Source organism: Bidens hawaiensis, unplaced genomic scaffold (assembly GCF_021521415.1).
Source record: "Bidens hawaiensis isolate Kalapana, Puna unplaced genomic scaffold, B.hawaiensis_p1.1 tig00037272_1, whole genome shotgun sequence".
Lineage (NCBI taxonomy): Eukaryota > Viridiplantae > Streptophyta > Magnoliopsida > Asterales > Asteraceae > Bidens > Bidens hawaiensis.
This window is the reverse complement of record NW_027496509.1, coordinates 1-19,682: the sequence shown is the minus strand read 5'-3', so window position 1 is coordinate 19,682 and position 19,682 is coordinate 1. Positions and strand designations below refer to the sequence as shown.

At 36.3% G+C, this 19,682-nt stretch overlaps 1 pseudogene; it reads right to left on the bottom strand.

The window, feature by feature from the left end:
• Positions 1-5,812: 5,812 nt before the first annotated feature.
• On the bottom strand, positions 5,813-8,712 carry LOC143589205 (receptor-like protein kinase FERONIA pseudogene; annotated as a pseudogene).
• Between the last annotated feature and the right edge of the window lie 10,970 nt (positions 8,713-19,682).

Sequence of the window (19,682 nt, the reverse complement as noted above, 5' to 3'; positions counted from 1 at the left end):
CTCGTACTCAAATTTTCGTTTATAAACCTTTGTTTTCATGATAATGATTTACACTTATTCATAATGCTCCTTCCTTTTTAAATCATTTTTGTTTAAAAATGATATTTTCATAGCAACTGTACACACTCAAAATTTAATAATAGGTCTTGTTTTCAAAAATTTTCAACAACTATTTTATGTGTTTCGCGATATCGTCTTGCCGCAATACTTATTACACTTATGATTCCTTTTTTTTTATTAAAGTAGTAATACCATAATGACTTATACACACAAAGTTTCAACTCGAATGTTGTTTCAAGATTCATTCGATAACAGTTTACAAATTTCACTATTTCGCGTTGCCTCAATGTTCCTTTTCGTCTTACGAATCATTTTTTTGGATGCTCCCAAAACAACCTTATATACTCTATATATCGGTATGAAATTTGTTTATCCTGGATTATTCAATAACAATTTATGCATTTCATTACCTCACATTTTCACATGTTTTATTTCTTTTACGATTTATTTTAAATTGAAGCGATATTATCATAAGGTTTTATATACTCAATACTTTTCGTTTAAGAATTTAACCATCAAGATTTACTTGATTACATTTTATGAATTTCTCTAATTGCGCGTTACCACGATGAACAATTATTATATTTCGTTTGTTGGATGGATATAACCACTTTACTCGAAGCTTTGTTTTAAATTTTATTTTTCGATGATTTACGATATGCGATTTATATACTTCACCATTATCCCAAGTCTCATTTCTTATGATGTTCTTTACATTTTAACGAGATATTTCCATAACAACTCTATGTACTCGATATTCCATTTTTTTGTTTCGATTATTCATGACCGGATCCAGATTATTCGACAACAGTTTGTGTGTTTAGTATGCACTACTTCAAATTTTAGTTTCACTACAATTTCGTTTTATTTTAATCAATATTTCTATCACGCTAATATTGTTCATTTTAAACGATATTTTATGCATTTCGTTGCATGATCTTATTTACACAATTACCGTCCTACGCATGGCTGTCCACAGATTGTGGCACTATTGGAAGCCGTTTCTATAATCATGATTGCATGAAATGTTTCACAATAGAAGCCTATGCACAATTTATCACATTTCTTCGATGTTTTTTTAGTTAAACAATTGATATTTCATGTTTGATATGTGGTTACGCTACTCCATAAAACCCACTCCATCCTTATGATAATTAATCGTATTTCACGCAATCATATCCTCAAATGCTTATAACCTCATGTTTGGTTCACTTTTGAAACTCATAGTACAATGTTATTGTTAATTTTATCATTGTTTATCTCAACCTCAAGTTTCCACTTATTGGAGTTCTCATTAACATGTTTCACTTAACGATTTTATTCTTATAACTTTCGACTTTTGCTTATCCTCGGACTTCCTCTCTTCGACCAACTATATTTTTTAAGAGAAGTGTTGTTTTAACTCGGGTCATATAATGTGACTCATTAAATTTTTAGTTGTTTTAGTTATTTACCTCATTTTTTCTACTTATTTAAAAGCCAACCAAAAAGAGTTTTAATTGTTAGTATTGGTTGTCAAAATTGGTAAAAACTCAACATATTTTTTTTACATTTCTATTATTTAAGATTTCAAAATAAATATGTCTTTCAAAACCACACAATGGAACGAACTATGTGGACCATACGGCGACCTGAATAATTATGGGTGCACACTTAATTATCGAAATCCTCATATGGAAGCCATAGTAAGTGCGGTTGTGTGAGATAACTCTAACCCGAGAATGATAGAAAAAAACGGTATAAATGCAAGATGATAAAGGCATGGTGGATACGCCGTTGGTACATCCTATATATCAGTGCATTTATTATGTTTCTTATTTGTGGCGTTTTTCGAGTCATGTAAGGATTTGACGTTATTCTTCTTACTTCAAATTTTTCTTCTTACTATTTCTTTACTAAAAACAACACCCGTTAGTAATTGTCTCTTTTTCTTAAGTTTATTTTAATTTTGGGAAGAAATTTCCTAAGGTAGGGAAGACTGTGACATTCGTCATTTTTTATTTATTTCGTATTCGTATTTGTATTGTAAACCCGACCCATTTTGTATTTCGGATCCTTCATTATTAATAAAATATGGGGTTTTATGTTTCATTAATGTTATACAATTGTCGGATCAAGAAAACACCTTTTACGGTAATTTAAAACACTATTTTATGACTAAAAACGACTTAAAACGAACTTTAGAGACTAAACTCACCAAGGAACCAGAGCTAGAGACCAACCCCCCTCCCCATAGGCGCCATGCCGCGTGGACATGAAGGGCATGTCGGTTACGGGTGGCGGCCACCCACCTGCAGATGCACCGGCTCGTTTTTGGTTGTATTGTACCTTGTTTGACCCTCTAAACCAATCAAAATGCATGCAAATCCATTGATAGTGACATTATGGATAATCCTCACTTTTTCCTCTATAAAAGCAAGGCCAATACACCCATTTAAAGTTGCTCTTTCACATCAAACACTCGACATCTAAGTTCTAAGATCATCTTTCAAACTCTTTATAGTTTGACTTCTTAAGGTCAAACTAAAGCTAATATTTGATTCTAACTAATTCTTGGTTTAAAGCTTGTTATTATAGTTTGTTTAAAATATATTCCCCTTGTTTCCTTGGCTTTCCCTTCTCCGGCCATGGTCGGATTACGTGTATATCTATTATAAGGCAAGGCTGGACGGAGGGATATTATAGTCCTTGTTAACACTTTAATTTGTTTAAGCTTATTAATAATGTTTAGTTTCTAATTATTTTAGTTCATTTTAATAGTTCAATGGTATTTGGGTATGTGGTAACCATCCTCGATTTCATTCCGAGTCAAGGACCGAACCAAAACCGAACTTTTATTTTAATACTTTATTATTATAATGTTGCATGTAAGACTTGAGTATTATCATTTCTAAGTTTATTAATAGTTCAATGGTATTGGGTATGTGGTAACCAACCTCGGTCTCATACCGAGTCAAGGACCGAACCGAAATCGAACTCTCATTTAACTCTTTATTTAATTGTTTTAAAACAAGTTGTATGTTAGATTTAAGTGTTTAAGTTCTTTTATTTATATTTTTGTATTTTTTATTATAATATGGATATGTTGGACCCAAACTTGGTCACATACCAAGTCTTGAACCAACCAAACCAAACAAACTGAACTAAACTGAGTTCACTCGCTTAAAATACACTTGTTGTGTTTCGGGCCACCGAATCTCACATTTTCTTTTTAAGATCTTTTACAAACTAATTATAAATGTTTTCTTAAAGTACTTGATATGTCAGATCTAACTTGATCTTATAACAAGCTTGGACCGATAAAACCAAAAACTCGCTTAACATTGGTGTTTGGAGTTTCTCCTTAATAGAACTTCTAACATTAGTTAAGTTTCTGTTTTAAATACTATATCTCATGATATTTATCACTTTGTAATGTTGGGTTCGGACTTGAAAATTTATCAAGATCCGGACCGACTAAACCGAACACTCGTTAAAAATCCCGTTTTGGGATTTATCTAACAAGGGGTCGTGCTCTATTGTATTAAACCATTCCCCACATACTTAACAAATGTTAAGTAAAACTTATGGATAAAAACACCAAGACTCGATTTCGGGATAACTTCTTTTCAAAACCGTCACTTTAATTACTTAAGTTTTACACTTTAAACCCCAAAACTTTGTTTATATATTTTTACTTGCCTTTTACTTTACTTTAAGTTTTCTCAATACGTCCTACCAAGTTAAGGATATTTTTAACCTAGGACTCATACGTTAACTTTTGAGCTCGTTTTCCCGAAGCCTTCTCTTGAACAAATTTGTCACAAAAGTCTCATATCCCAAGTGAGTAATCACACTCTCTCTTTTTACGCTTTTATACTTTTGGGGGTGGCATGCGTACCATATTCAAACTTACTTATTTTTATATCCTCATTATTAAATCCACAATTCAACATTATGTGTTTATACGAATATTTGTTCGATCTTTGTTTATTCCTCAAATTGATTATGTGCACGAGTGTTTATTTTTATGTTGTTGGTAAGCCTCAATAAGTATGATCATACGCACCCTAACTACTTTAGCCTTGTGCTAGTAGAATAGGGCCTCATTATCTGAGTATGTTGGTCTACCAATTAGAAAGGATCCATGATTATTTACTTTACATTTACAATGGTTGTTGCATTATTCTATTTAAACATATGAATTGTGATTTTTGCCTCGTTATATACATATATCAAAAACTAGTGTATTTCTCACCAACATTCGTGTTGATCAAATCTATTTTTATGAATGCTACAAGTTTACTTTTAGATTGCTTGTGAAGATTGAAGATTCATCACTTAGATTATACCTTTAGGATACTTTATTGAATTTTGTGTTGATGAAATTGTTTGTATTTTATCTTGAACAAGTTGTATTTGTGATTATTGAATGAAATAAACGAGTTGAGTAAATATTGTCACTTTAATAGTGTCATAGTGTTCTTGAGCAATCCGTTGCACCCCGGCATGTTACGCTGCCTTTGGTAGGGGTGTGACAACTATCATGTTGGACCTCTCCGAATGCGTTCAAATAAAGCAAGTAAGCAAATAGCAAGTTAGGCACAAACTGATATATACCAAAGGATAACAATTGCTAATATGGATAATATATAATAATCAAATATCTAGTAACGCATATATCCCCAAAACAATTTAAAATGAGTAAAAGAGGGGAGTGAGATACTCACCTTATTAGATGAGCAAAGACAACGCTAATGATAATGATAGAATATTAAAAATTCGGGATTCATTGATAAGGATTCCTAATTAAATAATTTAATATTATGAGTTATTAATAAACGAGATAACACGTATAATGGATTTGAGATTTCGATGTGAACTAAATTATGTTTTGCGATTTGAAAATTTAATGATTGAACGATTAATCTCTACGGATTATTTGTTATTACGAAAACAATATTATTAATCATCATTTAATTAAAAGAATCGTTTGTTTATCATTTATTCGAATTTATGAATAATTAGTTTAATTAAATATGAGTTGCGATATACTATATTAATAAATGTTTAAATAGTTAATTATAATAAAATTATATTTTAGAATCTTTAAAGAAACCATATGGTGGTGGCGGCGGACGGTGGTGGTAGTGGGCGGTGGTTGTGGCCGACGGGGGTGGTGGCGGCGGACGGTGAGTGGTGGTGGCGGACAATAGTGGTGGGTGGTGGTAGTGGACGGTGTGGATGGTGGGTAGTGGGTGGTGGTGGCGGCGGACGGTAGATGGTGGTGGCGGGTAGGGGTGTTGTTGGAAATTGAGTGTTGGTAGGATGTTAAGAAGTGTGAATAAGTTTGAAGAAGTCTGAAGACGATAGATATTAGCTTATTTTTTAAGACCATAAAATCAGTTTTCTGATCTTTTTTTTAAAACAAACTGTCTTCAGAGGCTTATATCTGTGCGCCGACAAACATAAGCCTCTTGCAGATGTTTGAAGCAAAAACAAACACAACCTGAATGAGAGAGAATAAAACACACACAATTAAGGTCTTTTCTTGTTACTCATTGAATCAATCTATTACATGTTTACACGATATATATACAATTGCATCGCTTTGTTCATTACATGTACTATCGTATCTATGGTGACATCCCATAATGGGCCCTTATTTGGGGCCACAAGATGTCATTATCCATGAGACTTCTTTCTAATATTCGGGACCCGCTAATGATAGCGCCCAATAACTTCTTGGAACCACAAGTTGTCACTGTTGTTGTTTTCGGGGTGTTACCCTTACAATATTTAAATAGGTATTCTTCAAGTTATATGGATTGACCCGATCTGCCTAAGTGGGTCGACTACCAAGATTGATGGATAAGTATATTGACTCTTAATATGACATAACTCATAATATTAACAGTCTTAGCTATGTGGATCACTCAACCAGCTCTTCAGTCTACTTCTTATCAATGTGTCATGCACCTGCAACATTGCTAGTATCTTTGATTCTGAATCCACTTCATTGCATATTTTAAAACATAACCTTGCCATGCGACGCAAGGACGTTTTTCCACATTGACGGAATAAACGTTCAGTTTTCTCTAGTCTGCCAGAACTATCCATATGCTCTCCGGTTAGGACCTCCGCGAATACAAATTCATAGCCAGAGAGACTGGTCGTTAGCACTAAGGCCCCATCAATATCTGGAAAGTTTCTGTCATATCTACCTTGTACTATCAAACTAACATCATAATCTGAAAGCTTTGCAGTAAAGTCCTGCAAATTTGTGTATCATTTATAGGTTAAAATCTTCAGGAGGAGTTTAAGCGGTAGTCTAAACATAGCATAGTACTAATATGCTATTTGGAATGTAGGGAGTCAAATCTGGGTTGTTCTACTTGTTCATGTGTTATTTTCGGTAAAGAGTTTTAAATCAGAGCATTTAATTAAAATGTTAACTGTTATTATCTAAAACACATAATTAATATAATACGTTATCTAATATGGGGCTTATTGGATAATGAAGTCGATAAGTCATAGTTGATCATTGTCCCTATTTGAGTGCCAATATCATAAGAGCTCATGTTATACCTCATCCAGCAATATTTTATGTTTGTGAAGGTCTGACCCACTAGCTCTCGTCAGCCACGCTTCAAGAGACTGTGATATTGGGTTAAATTGTGGTTCTTGCAAGAAAACAATCCCTCGAGCAATCCCTACCACGATCTTCACCTTTGTAACCAATGGAAGCGCTGCTATAGATCCTACAACGCACAAATTCCAAATGTCTAGTTAAAAATGCATTATTTATGTGAAAGGTAAGTTTGATTTATGAGTGGAGTTATTTATATCGCTTACCGCTACAAAGGAGTTTGTTTAAGTTTCCTTTATGCATGAATTCATAGACAAGGAAAAGTTGTTCACCTTCCAAGCAGTATCCTATCAACTTAACAAGGTTGGGATGATGAAACTTTTCCAAACTTTCCAGATGATCAAACTGCATTTAATAGTGACCATTAAAATTACATTTAAATATTCATAAGAATTTCCGGATCAAGCTGCATTGCAGGACTTACAACTTTGTAGTGATGAAGTTTCTTAACTACAACAGGCACGTCATGACTATTATCGACCCAAACTTTGTAAGTCTTTCCATACCTCCCCTCACCCAAAAATGTGTCATTTACAAATTGCCTCGTAAATAATATCAATTCTTCATAAGTGAACACTTTTACATATCTGGTCGGCTCCTCCTCGTGTTGATATGTATTGTTTACAAGACTCATTGGTGAACTTGGTCCGCATTGGTCTATGATCAAGAATAAAAAGGGTACACGCTTATGAGTCGAGAAAAGAAGTTAACATATGAATTCTATCAGTGAAAGAAAAGATGAAACAACTGATTTGTAAGAGTTGGAAAATTAAAGCAAAGGCTGTATGAGTTTATGAAGTTGTTTTCTTTTATATAAGGATTTTCTTTTCTTGTAAGAGTGTTAAACTAGTTATAGTACACAAATTTGCATATGCAGCACTAATGAAAGTTTGAGTATACCTGAGTTTGGTTTTGTCGCGAAAAAAAAATACTTATGCATCTTCCAAGTGAAACCTATTTTGCTGGATGACTCAGCAGAATGGTTAGATTTTTCCTGCAGTTCCAATAAAGCCTGTAGTGAGGTGACTATCTCAGCCATGGCAGGTCGTTCTTTCAAAACACTATGCACACAACGATGTGCAATTTGCGCAAACTGTTTTAAGCATTTGGGATAAATTGTTCCCTTGATATTAGAATCAACCAGCTGATCTAATTTTCTTTCCTTTACACATTTTTGAGCCCACCTTACCAAACTACATTGCTCCTCCCCATGGTTTTCGTCTACTGGAAGTCTTCCGGATAGTAATTCAAATAATACAACCCCAAATGCGTACACATCTGTTTTCCTTGTTAATTTTCTAGTATAGAAATACTCTGGATCTAGATACCCAAAAGTGCCTTTAACACTTGCATCAACATTAGAAATCAACTGGTTGATTGGGCCGGTTTTTGACAGCCCAAAATCAGAAATCAATGCTGCCCAGTTCTCATCTAACAGAATGTTTGAACTTTTCACGTCAAGATGAATGACTCCATGTTGGGTGCCTACACCGGTGTGTAGGTAGTCCAAACCACGTGCGGCACCTATGGCTATCTTGAGCCGTGTCAACCAATTCAAAGGATCATTACCTTTGTGTATATGATGGTAAAGGGTTCCATTCCGCATATATTCATAAACAAGGATCATCTCCTCATTTTCATGACAATAACCAATGAGAGACACCAAGTGACAGTGGCGCAACGTTGAAAGCATGTCAATTTCTGCCCTAAACTCAAGTTCTCCTTGATCGGACGTAGAATCCAACCGTTTAATGGCTACAACATGACCATCTTCTTCACCGGAAATTCGACCTTTGTATACCTTTCCATATCCACCATGTCCAATTACAAGTTCATCATCAAAGTTATTGGTTGCAGATTGAATTTCTGCAAGAGAGAAAAGTCGACATGAATGTGTTGATGTCATTTAGACGACTTTTCGCCTCTCCGGTTGCAGGGATCACTATCCTACTTAGTATTTAAGATACAAAAAATGGAGCAGGAGGTGACTATTTCAAGGAAATTCAACAAAGCCAGTTTTCAACTATGGTAGGTGAATCTATGACCAAGTCTTGAATAAAATGTTATATATGCCTAGCCGATTATTTTTGGAACATTGTCATCATCTTCTTAACACGTGCGCCTCACGCTATCATAACTCAAAAAGAAACTCGGAACCCTTAGCCGAGCATTTTCTTTTCATCACCAACAGTTTCTGTTCATCCAGCTCAGCAGCTGATTGGTTATCTTAAGTCGAGTATTCTGTATTCCAAAAAAGTAGATGTTTGTTATTATTTTACTTTAACATATTGTAATTATTTAAAAAGCTAGTATTTCCTCATTTTTGTTTAAGTGAAATATTAGAGAGCATTCATATTGTAGCCTCTATACATCTACTTTTTACATGGTATAGAGAAAAAAAATAAAGAAAGCATCTAAAACAACACCACTTAAGAGTGTCTATAATAGAGAAAATTTTAAAGAACAGTAAACTACAACTTTGATTTAGAACACTCACAATAGAGTCCCTAATACATACCCTTCCATATATACCCAAATTATAAGGATAATATATGATTTTGTTAATTTTTCACCCTTACATTGGCGTCCCCATATCCATAACACATACCACAAATTATATGGAATACTAAACTAAAACCCCATATTTGGGTGTTCACAGTCGCGTTTCATGAATCTACTAGGGGTTGGGACATTCACAATGTTAAACAAACCACGAACCAAATAATCTCAATTTATTTCAGTGAACAACGTTTATTCGATGACCATTTTGACCAATTAGGTGTATTCGCAACCTACTGAACTTCCGAACTGTTTATTATGTGGTGGATCTTTTGCTGAATGATCAAGTGGTGAATTCGATGTCAAAGACAATACGACTGGCAAACAATATTGGATAACTCTCAAAAGTCTATTAATCAAGAAATATAACTCGGTTTATATAGAATAACCCTAACTTATTAGTCAAGACTGTTATTAAAACACCAAAGAAACGATGAAATTGGCGTAAACGGAAGCTTTATTAACAACGACGATTACAAGAACGAAACGAATAACAAAATGAATTACAAAAATCAAGAATTCACATATCCAATGATCTAATTGGGTTGTATCAAAATCCTAATCCCCAATTCGCCATATAACAACTATTAACAAACTATAGAAAGTAATTAGGCACAAGTAGTCCCTGCATTTCCATATCTTGTCACTTAAAACCCAAAGCTACAATCTTTGTGTTATCAGTACATAACATCTTTAGCTTTCCTGACCTGACAGTTTAGATCTTACAATATTATTGACTAAGTTGACTTGTTACAATTTTGACTTTACCTTAACAATTCTCCACCTAAGTCACAGTTGACTCTAACCAAAGTTATTGGTTGCAGACTGAATTTCTGCAAGAGAGAAAAGTCGACATGAATGTGTTGATGTCATTTAGACGACTTTTTGCCTCTCCTGTTGCAGAGATCACTATCCTGCTTAGTATTTTAGATACAAAAAATGGAGCAGGAGGTGACTACTTCAAGGAGATTCAAGAACGCCAGTTTTCAACTATATGGTAGGTGAACTTATGACCAAGTCTTGAATAAAATGTCAACGGACACTTTTTTTCCTTTTATTTCTAGTTATATGCCTAGCCGATTATTTCTTGAACATTGTCATCACCCCCATTGACACGTGCGCCTCACACTAACATAAACTCTGTAATCTTAGCCGATCATTTGTCTTCCTTTCATCACCAACAGTTTCAATATATCCTGATCGGTTATCTAAATTTGAGTATGCCAAATTATTTTACTTATTTTAATAATTTAAAAGCGAGTATTTCCTTATTTTTTGTATTAGTAAAATATTAGAGAGCATTCATATTGAAGCGTCTGTACATCTACTTTTTACATTATATAGAGAAAAAAATAAAGAAAACATCTAAAACCACACCACTTGGGTTCTCTGTAATAGAGAAAATTTTAGAGAACAGTAAACTACACCTCTGATTTAGAGCACTCACTGTATAGTACCTAATATATACCCTTCCATATATACCCAAATTTGGAGGATAATTTATGATTTTGTTAATTTTCACCCTTACATTGGAGTCCCCATAGAAAGATGGATAAAATAGCTTGCCTTTTCTCATTAACTAAAGTCAATATATAATACATAGAATCCCCTATTTTAGGGATATATTTACGTATATTTGAATTATGAATAACAAGATAATTATCATTAATATTCAATACTATTACACCCCCACAGTCGAAGCGGGAGGTGATCGAATGCTGAGACCGGCTCGGAAGTCATCAAAAAGAATTTTCGGGAGTCCCTTCGTGAAGATATCTGCAATTTGATAGCGTGTCAGTACATGTACGTTTCGAACCTTTCCTCGTTGAACATGCTCACGAACAAAGTGTATATCTAGCTCGATGTGTTTCGTTCTTTGGTGTTGCACTGGATTACCCGATAAATATATCGCACTTATATTGTCACAGTACACTAAGGTCGCTACCAATAGTGGGCGATGTAGTTCCAAAAGTAAGTTTCGCAGCCAACAAATTTCCGCCACGACATTGGCTACACCCCGATACTCAGCCTCTGCGCTAGAACGAGATACGGTCGACTGGCGTTTGGACGACCAAGATAAAAGATTATCCCCAAGTAAACACAATAGCCGGATGTCGGATGTCGATCGTCGAGTGTCTGGGCAACCAGCCCAGTCCGCGTCAGTATATGCCCGTAGTGCAAGTGTCCGTGTTGGACCGACTGTGATTCCGAAATCCGAGGACCCTAGGAGGTATCGCAAAATCTGAAGTAACGCCTTCCAGTGAGAGACCTTGGGTGAGTGCATATGAATGCACACCTGCTGGACTGCGTAAGAAATATCAGGGCGGGTAAATGTAAGGTATTGTAGAGCCCCGACCAAGTTTCGGTAGAAAGTTGGGTCTTTGAAGTCGTACCCGTCGTTATCACTCAACTTCGGTTTTGTATCAACAGGAGTGGGTACCGATTTACATGTAGACATACCAGCTCTTTCCAAGATTTCATTCACATAATTACGTTGAGATAAGAACATAGAATCACCGTCTCGTTTGACCGAAATCCCAGAAAGAAACTAAGCGGACCAAGGTCTTTCATTGCAAATTCATAAGCAAGTTTGGCCATGATGTGAAGTCTTAGAGCTTATGAGGAGGTGGTGAGAATTATGTCATCAACGTAAATAAGAATATAGGTTCTCTCGAATCCCTGCTGAAACACAAAAAGTGAGTTATCACACCGGCTTTGGGTGAATCCGAGTGTGACAACGAAGTTTGTAAATATTTGGTACCACGCCCTCGGTGCTTATTTTAACCCGTATAAAGATTTCTTTAGTCGACATACATGGCCCGGATAATCGCGGTGACGAAACCCCATGGGTTGATGCATGTATACTGTCTCATGAAGCGTTCCGTGTAGAAACACATTCGTCACATCGAGTTGATGAATTGACCAAGATTGTGAAAGTGCCAACGATATTACCGTGCGAATAGTGGCTGGCTTTACGACTGGACTAAACGTTTCCCCACAATCGATACCTAGTTGTTGGTTTCTACCGTCAAAAACCAACCGCACCTTGTATCTTTCCAAGGACCCGTCTGACCGAAATTTATGCCGGAATAACCACATACTTCGTATTACATTCATCTGTGGTTGGCACGGGACTACTTCCCATGTTCCTTTTTTAATAAGGGCATTATATTCCATATGCATTGCTTGGCGCCATTCAGGTGTAGACAAGGCAATAGTTGGGTTACGGGGAATTGGGGCGATAGTGGTGGTATTTAGGTTAAATTTTTGTTTTGGCTTTGAAATTCCGTCCATGGATCTGGTACGGATGATGCGGGTAGTAGTAAGTGGGGTTTGCATGGTGGGTGGGTTGGGATTGTTCTCCACAATAGGGATAAGATCAATTGTTGGGTTTGGGTTGTGGTTAGTTTGGGCTGTAGTAAGTGTGGGATTAGTATGGGTGGGTTAGGACGTAGAGGTATTAGGTGTTGGGACTGAGTTTTGAGTTGTGTTAGGTGGTCGGCGACTATAAACTTGCAAGGGAGTTGGTACAGTAGCCGTAGGAGGTGGGGGAGCCGATCGGGTAGGTGTATTGTTGATGAGGGATTAGGTGAGGGAGTGTGGTCTGTGGTTAAGTGCCAATATTGTGGGTGTATTGGGTCGGTTAGAAAGGTGTAAGTTTGAAGTGTGGGTTTGATTATTGTTTTTAATGGGAATACGGTTTAATCGAATTTTACGTGTCTACAAATAATTATTTTATGTGTCGAGAGGTCAAGACACTTGTAACCACGATGTTGGGTAGGATAACCAAGAAAGACACAAGGTTTTGAGCGAGGCTCAAGTTTATGAATCTGGGTGTGAGGAATGAGCGGGTAGCATAGACAGCTCAACACTCGAAGGTGGTCGTAGGAAGGTGTCCGTTTGTAAAGTAAGTAAGTGGGGGTTTGAAAATTATTATTTTTACTTGGAATAATGTTGATTAAATAGGTAGCCACATCTAGCGCATGGTGCCAAAGGTTATTTGGTATGTTGGAGTGGGCTAGAAGGGTGCGAATGATGTTGTTTATTGAGCGGATTTTGCGTTTCGCTTTACCGTTTTGAGAAGAAGTGTACGGGCATGAAAAACGAAAGGTCATGCCGTTTTGGTTGCAAAATGATTGAAAGGAATTATTAGAGAATTCCTTTCCGTTATCACACTGAAACTGCTTAATTTGCGTTCCAACTGAGTTTCAATTAGTTTATAAAACGTTTCAAAAATAGTGTAAACTTGTAATTTGTTGCAAATGGGATAGGTCCATAGAAAATTTGTCACGTCATCAACAAACAATATATAATAACGATGACCACCGATGCTAATTATCGGTGATGTCCATAAATCACTGTGTATCAAATCAAATGGTAAATAAACATTAGAAGTAGATTGAACAAAAGGTAGTCTAGTACTTTTTCCCAAAACACATGGTTGGCAAAGTTTTGAATTAACCTTATTACATTGAATAGAACTAGATTTATTTAAAACATGCAATAAATATGCCCCCGGGTGTCCCAAGCATTGATGCCAAACATCTTGAGCGTGAGCAGTGAAGGAAGGAGAACATATTTTAGAGATGATTTGAGGTGTGAGCGGATAGAGGTCCCCGATACTATTGCTGCGTAGGATACGCGCCTTGGTCTTGTGGTCCTTCACAAGAAAACCAAAAGGGTAAAACTTAATATAAATTTGGTTATCCGTAGTTAAACGACGAACCGATAAAAGGTTTTTGATAATATTAGGTGCAAGGAGAACATTGTTTAGTTTTATGGGTGGGAACGGTGGTGTAGGGTTTGGTTGCCTTGTCCGACTATGGGAATGGTATTACCGTCACCAAAAATTATATGTCGTGAATTGCCATTATTAAAAAAAAGAATTGAAATTACCTGGGTTGTTGGTCATGTGGTTCGTGGCACCTGTATCCATGAACCATGGCTGCTCAGGAGGATTAAGGGCCATGGTATGAAGAGCATGTTCGATGTCGGTAGGAGTGTAGCCGGCGGTATAGGCCTGAGATGGTCTCGGACCAGGAACTCCATAGCCGGATGAGTTAGGCCGTGAATTTGTCGGGTATGGGCAAGGTAGAGACAACGCCCACTGCTGCCATTGAGACGCCCCTGCACCCGGGTTAGATCACATGCCGGGAAACGGCGCCCATGGATAATACCCGACCTGCAGGAAAGGCCCGCGACTAGCCATATTTCTCCCACGACCTCTGCCCCTGCCGCGTCTGCGGCTGTAACTGCTGTTTTTATACGTCCCCTGTCCATATTCTGGTCGTTTTTCGCTTCTGCACGTTGATCGGAGGGTGCGTATTTGCTGCCGTTAGAGCTGACCTGCGGGCAGTGGCTGCTGAGTTGGCGGCATGGAGTGCAAAGGCTGCTCTTTCAGTTTCTTCCTTGCATAGTTGCGAGCGGTAGTTGTTGAAATCCGGCAACGGTTCCTTATTACGGATCACGGTAGCAATGGTGGCATATTGTTCGGTTAGACCACTAAGTAATTTCAAAACCAATTGTGTTTGGGACATAGGGACATCAATGTTGTGAAGTTGGTCAGCAGGTATCTTAATCTCCTGGCAATATGCAGCCATGTCTTTGAAATTCTCGAGTCGTGTGTTGGTGAGCTTAGCCTGTAGATACAGAGCACGCGAACTCTTGTTGTCTTGAAAAAGGTTTTCGAGAGCGATCCACGTATCGTACGCCGTGGTGTTTCTCTTGAGAATGGTCTGAAGGAGGTCGGGGGAAATCGTCCCGTATATCCACTGTAGGACGATAGCATCCAATCTTTTCCAAGAGTCTTGTGTTGAGGCTGGGTCTTTTTCTTTGTCTTTGTTAGCATCCGCAGAGGAGGAAGACGATGATTTCTGTCTCGGCTCGAGATGGTCAGCGACAAGAAACGTTGTGCAGTGGATTTTGAATATTTCCGACCAGGTTACGTGCACTCTCGTTATCGAGAGTGATCGTAATGAAGTGCTTAATGTCAAGATAATTATCATTAATATACAATACTATTTTACCCATATCCATAACACATACCACAAATTATATGAAAAACTAAAGTAAAACCCCATATTTGGGTGTTCACAGTCGCGTTTCACGACTCTACTAGGGGTTGGGACATTCACAATGTTAAACAAACCCCGAACCAAAAAAGCTCAAATTTTTTTTAGTGAACAACGTTTATTCAATGATCATTTAGACCAATTAGGTGTTTCTGCAACCTATTAAACTTCCAAATTGTTTATTTTGTGGTGGATCTTTTGCTCAGTGATCAAGTAGTGAATTCGACGTCAAAGACAAAACTATTGGCAAACAATATTGGATAACTCTGAAATGTTTATTAATCAAGAAATATAACTCGGTTTATATAGAATAACCCTAATGTATTAGTCAAGACTATTATTAAAACACCAAAGAAACGATGAAATTGGTGTAACCGATAGCTTTATTAAAACAACGCCGATTACAAGAACGAAACGAAAACAAAAGGAATTACAAAAATAAGAAGTCAGCTATCCCATTGATCTAATTAGGCTATGTCAAAACCCTAATCCCCAATTCGACATATAGCAACTATTAACCAACTTTAGAAAATAATTAGGGACAAGTAGTCCCTGCATTTCCATCTTCTTGTCACTTAAAACCCAAAGTTATAATTCTTTGTGTTATCAGTATATAACAACTTTAGCTTTCATTACTTGGCAATTGATGCAGCGGTATAACAAGAATGAAGATCGAATCACGTTGATTCAGAGAATACCCATGATGAGCTTCGAAACTCCCAAATCCCACCCAATGGTTTATGATAATTATTAAAATTCAAGTCTGTCCATTCATATTACATAAGCAGCATATAAATAAAGAGTCTAATACGAAATGGGCCCAAAAAGGTCCATGGCCGAACACAAACCCAAAAATAAAAACATAAAAAGTGCTGAAAAACATAAAAAGGCCCAAAATTTATTTAGAAGGCGTTTTTGGGCTTAGGACAGGGGCAAAACCATCGTAGGCTTTCCACAATGTGCTCCTCGTCTCAAGCTTCGATTTGACTGGTAATAGGCCTGAAACAGAGCTTTGTGGGCCAAGTTATGCCCGTTTTCGTGGGTCACCTTTTATAGCGCGATCTTGGGCCTCCAAATACATAATAGCCCGGTCTTCAATACTTGGGCCCGCATCAGCAATTTAGATCCTCCAAACATGATTGATTGAGTTGACTTGTTACCATTTTGACTTTACCTTAACAATTGTCCACCTACAGTCACAATTGACTTTAACCAAGCCCAACATCTTGACACAATACTCCAATTTAGGCCCTGGAAGAGTTTCGGTAAACATATCTACAGGATTTTCATCTGTTTTCACCTGCAACACTTTTAACTTCCTTATTATTGACCACTTCTCTAATAAAGAGTGCATTTTAACATTTATGTATTTTGATCTTTCATGTAACATATTGTTCTTAGACAATTGAACAACCCCCTGATTATCACAAAACACTATTATATCATCCAAGTTAACTCCCAAATCTGATACAAATCCTTTTAACAAGAGTGCTTATTTAACTCTTTTTGTTAATGCAATATATTGTGACTCGGTTGTTGATAGTGCAACAACTTTCTGCAATGGAGCCTTCCAACTTACAATATTTCCAAACACCTGAAATGCATAGCCAGATATGGACCTTCCCCTATCCAGATCTTTAGCAATGTTTATCAATGTCTGAATCCACAAAGACAATTACCAAATTGCCCTTCTCTTCAGATCTTTGTCTAAACACTATGCCAACATTATTAGTACCTTTTAAATGTCTAAAAATCCATTTCAAAGCTTCACATTGACTTCTACCTAGATTGACTATTTATCTACTTACTAGGCTTACTGCATACCCTATGTCCGGCCTGGTATAAACCATTAGATACATAAGACTGTCAACAGCATTCCCATATGGTATTTTCTTCATATCAATCTTTTCAGCTTTATTCTTTGGTGAATCATTGGTAGAAAGTTTAAAATGTGCAGCTATAGGAGTAGTTTCCACTTTCACATTATTATATGGCATGCCATAATATGTCATAACCTTCCGCACATAAGAACTTTGTAAAAGTCTTAATAGCTTCATACTCTTATTCCTTTGAATTTCCACGCTTAAAATCTCTTTGGCATCTCCAAATTCTTTCTTATCAAATTCTCTCATAAGAATTTCCTTAGTAGCTTTAATCTCATCTTTATCTCTACAATCCACCAACATCTACATATAAAAGTAGATAGACAAATTTGCTCCTGCAGTATTCCCTATGATACACACAACTATCATAGGCACTTATTTGAACCCATTATTTATCATTTATCATCTCTTTTATACCACTACCTTGGGGATGTTAAGTCCATACAAAGATTTCTTCAATAAACATGTCTTTTCCTCATTACCCATCACCTCATACCCTTTAGGTTGCTTCATATAAATCCTTTCTTCTAAACTTCCATGAAGAAAGACTACCTTGACACCAAACTGATCTAGTTCCAAATCTAAAGAAGCAGTTAATGACAAAATTACCCTTATTGAAGAAGGCCTCACTGCATGTGAGAAAATATCATTGTATTCCACACCAGCCCTCCTTTGTGTAAACCCCTTGGCAACAAATCTGGCTTTATACCTTGGTTCTTCTCCAGGATTCAATTATGTGTTCATTTGTATATCCATTTGTAAGACACCATATTTTGATCTTTAGGCTTTTCCACCCGTTCCCATGTACCATTCTTGTATAACGAATCAATTTCTTCATCCATGGCCATACACCATTTATCTTTTATCTTTTGAACATATAGCCTCATTGTATGATAAGGGTTGAAAGATACTTTCATTCTCTACAGCTATAAAAGCTACTACAGATATGTCTTTAGTATCTCACCCCAAAGGAGGTATGATAGTTCTTATAGTCCTGTTTTTACCAAACTAGAACTATTTTCAATACTACCAGAACTAACCCCTTCCCTGATCTTCTTCAACATTCTTTAAGGCTAGCTCCACCTCAATCTGAACACCCCCTTGACTAAGAGAAATACCCTTAGATGTACCTTCACCAATGTTCATCACATTTCTATAAACCATGTCTTCATTAAACTTGACATCACTACTAGCAATAATTCTTTGACTATTCCCTTCTAGTCTCCACAACCTATACCCCTTCACACCATCAAGCTAATCTAGAAAAATACACTTCAATGCTCTAGGTTCTAACTTCCCTTGGATTATATGTGGATAAAGCAGTGACCCAAATACTCTAAGATCACTATAATCAAGCTTATGACCAGACCAATCTTCTATAGGTGTCTTCATGTATAAGGCTGAAGATGGCGATCTATTGATCAAATAGGCTGCAGTAGTCACATCCTTAGCAAAAAAAACTTTTTCGCAACCCAGAACTAACTAGTATACATCTCATTTTTATCTGTATTTCTATTAATTCTCTGAGCCAAAACCATTTTGCTGAGGAATTCTTGGTTCTTTCAAATGCCTAGCTACCCCACTAGACTTACACAATTGATCGAACTCCTTATTACAAAACTCTAAACCTTTAACTATTCTAAGTTTCTTAAGCTTCTTCTCAAAGTTTGTTTTTCTACTAATGTTTTCCATTCTTTAAGCTTCCTAAAGCATCATTTTTATTCTTAAGTATGTATACCCAAACCCTTCTAGAATAGTCATCTATGATTGAGAGATAGTATCTTGCACCACCCCATGAATCATGTTAGTGTACATAATCTAAGATACCTCTCGTGGGATGTTTACCTCTAATAACACTAACCCTTTTATGCTTCCCTAACACACAACTTTCACAAAAACTGATATCACAACTCCTTAACTTTCCAAGAACTTGTTGTTTGTTCAACTCAAGAATCCCTTGAATACAAATGTGACCTGGTCTTCTATGCCAAAGTAATGCATCATTATTAATACTACTTGATGCAACATTCACATATTCAGACTCTTTAACTCTTTAACCTTACCATATAAGAGAGAGAGATTATTATCCTTTCTAGATCATGTTAACACAATCACAGATCCTCTTACTAATCTAGACTTACCATCTTTTAAACTAACACGATACCCTTCATTTTCAAAAGTACCTAAAGATGAGAGACTTCTATTCAGATTAGTAATATACCTCATGTCACACCCCAACCTAATGGTAGAACATACCTGGACGCGACATAATTTGTATCATAGTTCAAAAGACACTAAATAATTGTAGTGACAATAACTAATTAATTTATTAACATCAAAGTACACTAGTGTTCACAAAATCAAAATAAACCAAAACTATACATCAAACTTAAAGCAAAATTAATTGTTTATTGTTTTTAATTCAAGTCCTAAGGTCCAACTAACTACTAAGCGTTCAACTTTATTTCAATAATCTCATGT